This window comes from Falco rusticolus, chromosome 8 (genome assembly GCF_015220075.1).
Source record: "Falco rusticolus isolate bFalRus1 chromosome 8, bFalRus1.pri, whole genome shotgun sequence".
NCBI classification, from domain to species: Eukaryota; Metazoa; Chordata; class Aves; order Falconiformes; family Falconidae; genus Falco; species Falco rusticolus.
In genome coordinates this window covers 17,448,275-17,460,115 of record NC_051194.1, presented here as the reverse complement: position 1 = coordinate 17,460,115, position 11,841 = coordinate 17,448,275, and positions in this window count along the sequence as shown.

The window sequence follows — 11,841 nt, the reverse complement described above, 5'->3', positions numbered from 1 at the left end:
GTTTGAATTATTTATTCAGATGGATTCTAAGTCAAAAGGAATTTTTCACAAATTCTCTTCAGTGTGAGCAGCCTTCGTCAAGACTGCTTTTAACAGGTCATTGACCAGTGCTCCCTTGAAAAATTTGTTGTCATTTGACTGTGGTATTTTTCTATATGAAGTGACTGTGCTTTATCTAACAAATTCCAATGCAAACTTTTTTTTTTTCTTTCTTGCTGAAAAGGTGCATGTAACATTGATATTTTTGGAATAAAATTTTATGTAGGACATTTATGTAAGGTATGCTGTGTCTGTAATTTTCTTCTAAGGAGAGGATATGCAAGCAAATATGCAGGATGGCTTTGGGTTATGCTTGTTTGCTATCAAGTTGATGATGGGGTAAAACCTGAAGTCTCACATCACAAACTATTCTTTCTCAGCCTGCTCCTGCATTAGAGACATTTCTGAGAAACTTCACCCTCTATTTGATTAACAGTGTCTAATGTGTACAAGAAACTACTCCAGTATGCTTATTTTCAAGAAATGCAACACCGGATGACTAAAAGTGCAAGTTAGGCAGAAAGAGTTGGCTGTGCTTATGTTTAGATGTAGGTGACGCTTATATTCATGGGTGGTTATGTACCAGGAATATGAAGGAGCACATTGTATTTTATCAAATCTTATGTTTTCTTAAAATAATTGGCTGTTAAAAGAGTTAATCAAATGACGGGGGGAGATGTCAAACTGAGACGATGGGCCCTTTTCCGTGTTGTCAGTATGTCCACTGCAGCAATAAAACATCGTGTATTCACTGAAGGGCAGAAACTGATCAGCTGACTTCAGGAAACTGAAAATGTCCAGGTTGAGTTTTCAGCTGTATCCTATTGAAGGTGGTATCAACCTGCATAAGTCTGTGATGGGGTTCTTTAAGCATCTGTGAGACAGGTGTGAAAAGGTATACAGGATGACCTGAAGGCTGAATGAGAACTAAAACATCAAGTTTCAGCACAGTTCTTGTCGAGATAAGTTCTTTCTAGCCCTTAGGCACTTGTAACTGCTGCTATTTTATGTTTCATGTCATCTGTAGCAATATCAGTTCACTGGCCATATCTATACTTATAATGGAATGAGTTGCTGTGGTATTAGGTAGTAAGACTTCAGCATATACATTTAATTCTGTATGTTCATCATTGATATACTTGTGAAGCCTTGACCAAGTAATTTAATTTGTGCATTTCCTGTTACTGGGGCAAAACTCTTTTTCCCAAAGTTGTCAGTATCTTCTGAAGACATATTCAAACATTAGTGTTTCTTTTTTTGGTGATCTCAGACTTGGCTATCTCCAGCAAAAGGCCAAAAGCCAGTGAGTTGTCTGGCATTGATAAATACATGACGCACCTAAATGGTGTCACCCAAGTTCCCACCTCTGAAGTAATCTTGAATGATAAGCAGCAATTGTGTCCTAAATACAACACTTCAGAGTATTTAGTCACAGGAGGCAAGTTATCATTGTCTTTGTGCATCTGATAGTATTTTTGACCATAAACCAAATGGGAAGAGAGCGTGGATCAAATGGGAAGAAAAGATCTAGGATCATTTCTGAGAATATTCTGCTAAAAGTGACAGCTGAGACATGTGTGACTATCACCTATCATGGGGGAATATGGAAAAAAAATGGTGAAGCCATAGATATATTCTGTCACAATTGGAGACAAAAGTATAACTGGGAGAAGCTAGTGTTTTGCATTACCCCATGATGTGATTTCTCCTTGATCCCGTGAATTGTTGTAGTTTCTAAGTAAAATGTAATTAGAAAGCATGTGGACCTCCATGTGGTATAATTGAAAAATATGTTTAGAAAAATAAATCACTAACAGCTAGCTTTTTTAGCTGTTGCTTTGAAATTCTCTAATTGGATTATTAGCAGATGGTGCCATTTCTATTGTCTTGCCTCACAGCAGTCTTTTCTGAAAAAGGAAGAAAAAAGTACTTTTTATTTCTAATTAGAGGACTGTTTCATCTGGAAAATGTTGCCTTTAGTACTCTGCCTGATACCTCATCTACCACTATTTGACAATAGCTAATTTCACCAATTCGTTGCTAAAGAATATGGATTGTAACTTGTTCCAGAGAAAAGTAAAACTTATCTTGCTGGGTTTCTCTCTGGTAAGTAGAAGGCACCACTGCGAAATGTTGCCTCTCCAACATGTGTCTGTGCTGAAGACCCTTTGTTGTTCCTTTAGAAGTTGAAATGTCATATTAGTTTTCTTTGGGTTTGGCGAGAATATATTGTCTGTGAAGGTAAAAGTTCTGCTTGTAACTAATCAATTATCTAGTTGTTGATTTTCCCTGAATGATACATAGCCAAACAACAAATGATTAGGTATAAATAATTAATCCTAGCAAGTGGACCACAATTTCGCAACAAGACTTGGGACATATCTTCCGGTGGAGAAGAAATCAGTTGTAGTATGATGGGAGCAAACAAGCAAAAACTTAGTCCTGAAATAGTTAATTTTAAGGGGTGTGTGGTTCTACTATTTACTGACCAACTGCAACTTACTTTGCCCTGTAGAGCTTGGTTTTCTGTTTGGGTTTTTTTGTTTTGTTTGGTTAGTTTTGGTTGTTTTGTTTGTGTTGTGGTTTGGTTTTTTTTTTGTTAAAGTGGGTGTATTAAGTCCATTTTTACTATAAATGTTTAGGATCAAAGATTCCTGTTACAGATAATGAGTTTACCTGTCAACTTTGGGAGGAAAATTGTCCCATCCTTGGATAAACTTGTGTTGTAGAATGGCACATTTATGAAAAACTACTTTAAAGCTTCCTCAGTAAAGCAGAAAACTCCTACTGTAACTTAAGATTTACAAGAGTAGAGAGGACACATAGTAGCCACTTAAGTGGCACATGAAGAGCAGACTTTTGAGTTTCCACAGATCCAGAACTGCGAACCTAAATTTCTAAATATCAAGGTCTCTAACAGTAAAAATTACTAGCGAAGTGTTTGTTAGTGTACATGGATGGAACCTTTGGAGTCTTGACAGCATTTAGCAATTTACTATCCATCATGCCTGAACCATAGCAGGTTTTATACATTTTGTTTGCCTCTACCAGCATTGATGCACCTGCAGTGTGCCCTTACTATACTGCAAAGGTCGTGGGAACTCCTCTTGACAATCACAAAGTATCTTGGAAAACAAATGCAGCTTTCAGACAATTCTGCTACAGTTGTTTATTAATCTGGGAAAATATTTGACACACTTATTCCCAAAAGGGAATAAGGTTTTGACCTGTTTTGATTCTATTTGCTCACCAAATTTGGCCACCAAAACTGTTAGTAAATGCAAATATTTGCACAAATTTACGTTTCTAAACTAAATCTAAAAACTTGTACCAATTGCCGAATGGATACAGTGTGTACAATGGGTTATTAAGTGTTATACACTTAATCAGATGCATGTAGAACCTCATATGATTGATATGTTTGAGTTTTCTATAATGGACAGGAAAGACATCTTCAAATCCACTATTTATTTTTCATGTCTCTACATAGATGTATTTTGCAATAAAAGAGTCAACATTTCAAATTGCAGTTGTATACTGAAGTAGTAAGAACATTTGCGGTAAAAGCTGGAGAGGAAGAGTTGTAGTAAAGTTAATCTTAATCGAAACATCAAGCAGTTTGCTGTTTGTGGTATTGACCAATAATCTCTTTTAGGCTTTGTTACAACATTCTAACCTCTGTGTCTGGGAATAGTCTCAAAAGGAAATATAATGGTCCCTTTTCCTTTAATGGCTCTCCTGTGGACTATGAACTATGGAGTTCCAATGTTGGTGATTAAACAGTAATCACTATCTATATGCTGTTTCTTACTGTAGGAAGATACTGCTGTCATCTAACTCTTCTGTTTTGCTTTCTACAGTGAGACCTTGCAGCAAGAGGTGTACCTACTCGTAAGTTTTCATGTGTCCTGTCTTCAGAAGTGGTGGATTAGTGGGTCTGATCTGTGCAGGATATTCACTGTCCTGAATGCTCTTGAGTAACAGTTTCTTAGCAACAATGGTGAATGTGGGACAAAATAGAGTTCTGAGTGATTGAGGTTAGGTAACGAAATGCCTTGTGAATTTACCTAAACAAAGTAGTTGGACTTAAGGGTTGGAAACCAAAGATTTATAACTTGGATAAAAATGTAATTCACATTGTTGTATGCTTGTGAGTTTTTATTGTTTGGATTTAAGAGTTACCTTAGTTTATTGTGTCATCTTGTGAAGGTTATGTTTATATTTCTGGTTTGGACAGCTGTAGTAGTGACATCACTGTTGCAGCACGTGTTTATAGAAATTATCAGGCTTGAAATCTATTAGGAGGTTTTTATTCCTTGGTTAACTATGTCTGGTTTTAGATTTCAAGGTATGTGGTGGGTTCTCTAGGGCTGCTGCTGCCTGAAGCTACAAAACTGGCTGTATCTATAATGCAGATACTGATGGTATGGAATGTTCCTTGTTGTAATAAGCTAAGTAAAAGAAATCGTGAAGTTGTGTTGAATTTCTCTGTATATACTGGAGTTGCTTACTGTCTGTCTTCGAAAAGGATGCAAAGAAGGGCCTGCATAAAAGCCAAAATTGTACTAGTAGGCATTAAACTGTGAATGCCACTCCAGCTGTGCTCGTATAACCCTGCCCAACAAAGCTGTGTACACGGACATCCAATTGACTAACTTTTTGCAGTCCTCAAGAAGCCACTCCAGGCAACAGAAGTAAAATGAAAATGTACAGAACATACTCAAGCCCAAAAGAGAAAAGCAGCCTTTTTTTTTAGGTAGATCCAGGGGATGGGTGGCAGAAGGAAGGGATACGAACCTCTGGTGGGAAGATAGGCTAGGAAGGGAAGAGAGCAAAGGGCAGGCTCACAGCGCAGGTAATTCACATCTGCCCTGTCATGCATGAGGCAGCGGCTGGGACTCAAGCAGTTGTCTGTGAGATTGAAAAGAAATCTGAGAATTGTAAACAGAGGGGGTAAATGATTTTTTTTTTAAATCATGTTTGGGTTTGCCTTGGTATTTCCCTTTTTGATGATGTGCTGTTCATTAAATCAATTAACTTATCAATTGCAGTTAGGGGAAATCAGTCCACTCAGAATCATGTTTTTTGCATTAACTTTCCCATGCTTCAAGGTGAGGGCTTTGCTGATGTTTCATAGCCTGTAAACTTTGAAAACCAGACCTTCTTGCTCTCAAATTTAGACTGAAGTTTGGGTTGGAATAATACTTCTGTAATGATAATACAATTAGAATCTTAGTAAATCCTGTCTTGCATGTACATCTGGAACTTTGGCTGTTAGTGGTAGAAAAGTAAGCGTCTTCTACAGCCTGATTCTTTTACTGAAGCTGTATTTCAGTAAATAATTAAACTGGGTTCACCAAGAACTACTCAAGAAAGCCAGGGCCCTCAGGGCATCAACAGACTTCGACATTTCAGACCAGCCTCACCTTGGACCCCCACATAATGCTGGCATCTTGTGTCACTCTAACATTAACTTGAACAGGAGAACAATGTTAAATTGATATAAAGGTATCATTACATTTTTTTTGTAAGGGTTTGCCAGGGTGTCTGTCAGACCTTAGCTAGTGGTTGTCTAGTCTCAGCTGTTTCCTTTTGTTACTAGAATAAAATTTTCAAGTGCTGCTTTTCTTTCTTATTACTGGATTAAAACGTAAATTCTGAGTTTAAAAAACATCCTTGATCCTTTATAGTATCTGTCACGGTTCTCATCCTAAATCTCCTGAAGTTGTTCTTTTGACTCTGCTTTCTATAGTGGTGTCTGTGCTGATTCAGAACCAGCTTAGTTTTCTGGACTAGAGCAAGTACAGCTAAATCATAAGATTATTACCCAGACTGGTCCTAGTACTGCTATAAAGGGTAGCCAAATAGTGCACAAGGATGCCTTAAGCTATTATTTCTGCATAGCTCTTCCTGAGCCATCTAGAAGCACCAGTTCATTTGAATCTTCATTCAAGAATCATTAAACGTGTTTTCTAAGGATACAGCAATCCTTATTTTTCCCAAGAGGACTAGCTGTCTATTCTTAACAGTTCACTACATTATTTCCAGTCTCCTTTGCTGAATCTGATACAGATCTGGTATAGATCTTAAAGGGTTGGAGTCTTTTCACCTAGGAGCTTTCAATTATTTGAGTCGTTAATGGGGTGAGTTTTTCTCAAACGAACTAAACTATAGGAGCTGAAAGGTGAATCATAGATGAACTGCTGTTTCTAAAACAAAGACAGGTAAAAATATGGATATGTGCCTGAATGGAAAATTCTGCTGAAAGCTTATCTTCTGCATTTTCTTCTATGAAATTCTGCCAGTAACTTAAACAATGAAAGCTTTTCTTCCAGCAATGAAGTCATATTACTATCCTCTGGCAAAAATTGCTTCTTCCAGATTCTGAAAGCAATACTCAATGCTATGCTGCTGAGTTACTGAAAACCTGGCATTGCAAAATTGAGGTATAATAACTGATCAAGCAGTTTACCACATCCTGAACTGAACAAAAAGTTTACGTCAGCTGTTTCTGTCCTGGCTTATTTACAAGCATGTGCGATCATGGAGAAGGGATTAGAGTAGAAAAATATGAAGACAATATCACTAGCACCTACCTTGCTTATAACTGTTTATCTGCTATATTTCTATGGGATACAAAATAAGTAGCTGTATTTTAAAGGAAAACTTACATTGCATTCATATTTCCGAAGTAATTTGTGGTGTTGCACCACCAATATCTCTGTGCTTGCCCTGCATTCTGTGCTTCTGTGCTAATTTTCACAGCCAGATCTCTCTTTCATTGAAGTGAAATTCAGGGGAAATGGCAGAATAGCTTAACAACTCTGATATTGGGCTGCTGTTACATTTAACAACCCTTATTTGCCAGTTCCCCAAACTAAAAAGCTAGAGCATGTGTAACTGTTGAAATAGGAGATCTTTGGTATTTCTGGCAAGTTCTATTTTTATTTTTTCAGACTGTATCCTTCTTGATTACTTTTTAATGTGATCAACTCCCATGGAACTGGAACAATTCTTGCATAGTAGGTGAAAGCCAGTCTGGAGACAACAGTGTCTCGTGCATGTGAACTTTTAAGCTTTTGAACCTTTATCTTGTTTAATCAAAATCAGGCAAGATCAAAATATTTTTTTTCACGGCCAGAGATCCACTGACTGACCGATGTCTTTTGATCCTCTAGGGGCCTGGGTGGGATTTTTCTTTTTCTTTTTTCCTCTTTTTTGTTGTTGTTGGTGGTGGTGGTGTTGTGTTTCTTGTTGTTGTTTGTTTTTTCTTTCACAGACTCTTTAATCATAGCAAGTGTGACTGGGGTCTTAAACATATCATACAGAAGTGTTCCAATGCTTATGAATTTTTAAGATCTTATCCATATTATAAAAAATCTAATTAGGTCTGCCAGCTCCTGAATTTTCCTCCCTTCAAGTTTCCTTTGCTGTTAGTGGGGGGTCAAAAGCCTTTTAGCTTTGTCTGTGGAAAGATCTTTCCATCAGAGTTGGTAGGTACTGATCGTTATGTTTCGTGAAACTGAAGCCTTGACCATGTGCAAAATTAATGCCATCCTTATGGGCAGGACAGCGATAGAAAGCAGAGATTATAAGCAGCAATATGGAGCCTGCAGACACAGCCTAGAGACAGTAGGGTGGGGAAAAATTTGGGATAGAAATAACAAGATCATATAAAAGGATAGCATGAATTGTATTAACTTCAGAACAGGTACCTCACTCTAGAGCTGTACTAAGAATTTATCATTGGTTCTTCAATTTCTCTCCCAAACTGGACACACCCAACACATAGCGTCAAAAACACTGCATGTACCACAATGCAATTACTAAAAAAAGTTAACATCTTCTAATCATGCTTGTTCACAGCAAGCTTTTTGGTTTGTTCCGTGTTTCAGGAGTGGATTTGTGCATGGAGAAAGTATTTACAAATAGGAAACAGGATGAGAAAATAATTCTGTACATTATACCTGTCTAAGTCTGGAAAGTTTTGCTAGCATCACCTGAACTTTACAGACAGATTTTTCAGCAAAATTTGAAGAATAACATAGTCCCTCTAAGACTTGTTTTTTCCGCAGATCCTCTTTTTCAGGCTATGCAGTGGATAACCTGTAGTTCTTTTGCAAATATTAAACCCTGTGGAGGAACTATAATATCTCTTAATCTGTTTTGTTTTTTTTTTTTAATTTAATCTTGCTAGTATCTAACCTTGCAGTCTTGAAAAGGTTAGGGTGCTCTGCTGCTGTGTATAGCTGTCATAACACACGCAGTTCAGTATCGTGATGGCTGGATGAATTCTGCAGAGAAAGAGGTTAAAGCAAATTGCGATTGTTAAGACTTACTGTTAAGGCATTCAGCTACAATCTTGTCATGTTAAGAGTCAATGATCTGAACACTGTAAGAAACAGACGATTATTCAGAAATGAGGGAAAGAAAATGAGGACATAACTTTTATTTCACTGGATATCATCAAACAGGATTTTTTGATATAATATATTGCACTGTTATGATTATACTCTTAAATTTCCTTGCAAATCAAAAGGAAAAAAAATGTCCCTTTGTTAGGATTAATGAGAGAACCACCAATATTTGTGGGACTTAAGCAAAGTTAAGAAAATGTTAATATTATTCTCTTTTAAATACATGATGACACTGTGGAAGTCCTCTATTTCTTTCAACTGGACATATTTTGTGTTCCCTGTGTAGTTCATCAATTTTCCTTGGTTTATTTGTATTGATAAAATTGGTGGTGGGGAGAAGCTAACTTTTTTCCTTGAAAAAGGATGGAAATGCTACAGCTGTTTGGTTTGATTAATGTCTAGCTTCCTTTCAAAAATCTCTCCAGCTTCAAACCATCTTCTCTTGCCCTCCCTCGCTGTGTCCCACAGGCAAGGTAAACCCATTGCCACAGAAGCTTGTTAGGGGTTTTTAAGGAGACTAAACTGAAGCTTGAACAGTGAGGGTGAAGGCTGCTGCCTACAGGTATTTGAGGGGGAAAGAAGAGGTGTATAAATTCTACATCACATGGATATAAACTATCCATAGATTAATTTTGGCTTAAAATTATGTGAAGATTTTGACTAGACCATTCTCTGACCATTTTCCTGTAAGACTGTCGTGAGGCCCAAGGGGATGGATCTGTTTATGAAATGTAGCTACATGATCTGCTGGTCATCTGCGATCTCAGGAGAATGAGTCATTCCATAAAGAAAAAGGACTGCATTTCATTTAAACTCAGTTTTGTGGTTAGTTACTTCACAATGTTGGTTTTACATAACCTTCCTTCAGCTAGGTGGGTCGCTTTCTGAGCTTGCTATGATCTTTCTAAAGGTTTTTCTCCTAATTCTGCTAACTTCTCCTGCGTTGGATATACATATAAAGGGGGGTTGTGGCTTAAATACTGCCAAGTCATGACAAGAACTTGGCTTGTGTTATGCTGCAAGAAGAGTGCAATGCATCTGTCTATGCTGTATCCTCAGCACTGAGGAGAAACAGGGTGAGGCAGTGGCTCTGTGTGGAGTCTTCTGTATCAGCCAAATGATTTTACTTGAATTGCTTTATTACAATTAGTAGGATCACTTTGATCTGAAACTAAGCCATATTTTCAAACGGTCATATTCCTAAATGAACCTACTTAATTCAGACATTTTGTCAAACACAGGCTGATGCATCATCTTGATTCTTTGTCTTACAAAGATAGACTTCTCTTTTAAAGGAGAAAGGTCAGTGTCATGGGTGGTAAGGAACAGTGCTTATAGCCTTTTGCCTTACATCTTGCTGATATTGATAATCTGAGCTTTCCTCTTACTCTGGCACACTGGTGTGACCATCATTCAAATGTCATTTTTGTCTAAAACCGGAAAGTTGCCAAGAAATCTTTGGAAGCATTAATGTTGTCCATCTGTAGCTTCTGAAGGTAGAGGTGCTTTGTAAATAACAATGAAGTTGATTGACTGGAACGTGATCAATACATAAAGACGTCCAGTTGGACTTTGTAGATTGTCATAGGTTTAGGTTTAAAGAAGGAGGGATGTGGGGGATACTATCAATATTCTTTAGTGATATCCAAGCAAATAGTCCTGCACACACTTGAATGATCAAGGCAAACATTTATCTAAAGAAGCGGAGAGTAAATTCTTTGATGTGTTTGGGTTTTTTAATCTTGGAGGTAGGTAAGCTAGCCAAATTCATCCCAACATTTGGTACCTGTATCACTGACTTTCCTCACTTTACGTTACTGGATGTCTTTGCTTTCAAGATCTCATTGACATGACACTTGTTTGGTTTCATTGTGTTTTTTTTTAATTTAAGTTCAGTAATAATAAGAACCTGAAACCAACCTCCACGCTGGTCAAGCACTTGTCAAGTTCTGCTTAACAAGTTCTAATATAAACAAGGGGGGGGGGGGGGGGGGGATGGCGAGATACCCATCTGCAAACATCCAGCTAACTCATATGTAAATTCATAAACTTATCACTTAGCAAAAGAAAGCAAACCTTTCAGTTGTTTTTAAGCAGCCCACAGGTCAGCTTTCCTGTCAATGCAACATCCCTTTGTTTTCCTGATCCCCTTTTTGTCCTGCTATGTCTGGAAAATGTGCTCCCATTGCAGTGAAAGGCATGCTACACGTGTTTGACAGACAGCCGTGAAATGCTAATGCTATGATGTGAATGATATTGTGGCTTCTCTTCAAAATGTCCTGTCCTTAAAGGATAGTACTGGTGATATGAGATTAGTAAATATCAATGTTGTAAAAATTATTAATAACGTACAAGCTACTTATGTTGCAAGGTAAACTTGCCACATAGAAACTGCCTGCTTCTCCATAGCCTATTTGATATGCACTGGCTAATCGTTCACAGTGGATGCCTTTGGAATGGTAGAACATGTAGGCAAATATGTTTGAGGGCAGTTCCTATCTGCTTGGGTATAGGTTAACCTTGTGTGACAACACTGATTTCATAATGTGTCAGCTTATTTGACATGGCAATTACTACTTACTAAGGAGTACATCTTCCAAAATAATCTAGGTGACATGAAGCCTGTCGTCTTTACTGTGCAGCACTTGTTGACAATAAACAGAATTTAAAATAGAGTGGACTATCTTAGATCAGGATCTGAAAGAAAATGTTTTTGACAGTTACCCTTTACCAAAGATTTTTTTGCCAAATACCAATTAAATGGTCCAATAGAGATTACGTAATATATTGTATTAGATCTCAATTTTGAATGTGAAGTGCCAAGCTCATTTTGTTGTTTATTCTAGTTAACATCTGCAAATCTGTATCTGGAAAAATAATCATAGAAGTTAATGTGCACATTTAACTGAACTCTGTGGAGGGTTTTGACCTGGATCAATGTTATTTAATATACCAAAGTACATTTGCTTAAGCTGCCATATGTTTTACTTCCCAGTTCATAGGCAAACTTCAGACAGTTAACAGCTAATTGCTTTAGTTCTACTCTTCTAATAACTTTAATTTTCAGCCGCTGCCCCCTACACTGTCTCCCTCCCTTGCCAAAAAGAGAAAGTGTTTTGCTTTAAAATTCTTGTTGATTGTTCCCCCAGGAGAGGAGGATTGGTCCCACATTATTTGTAAATATCGTTTAATCAAGGGTTGAAGGTTGAACTTGTCTAAGGACAGAACAAAACTTAGGGTGTAGTTTCAACTGCACTGCTAAGAGGGTTTTAATTCAGAGAAATGTTTTGCTTTAATCTTTCTTGTCTCAACATGTGTCCCATTCTTCCTCCCATAATTTTTTTTTAATCTTGATATACACTTATATGCAATATACCAAGTTGTT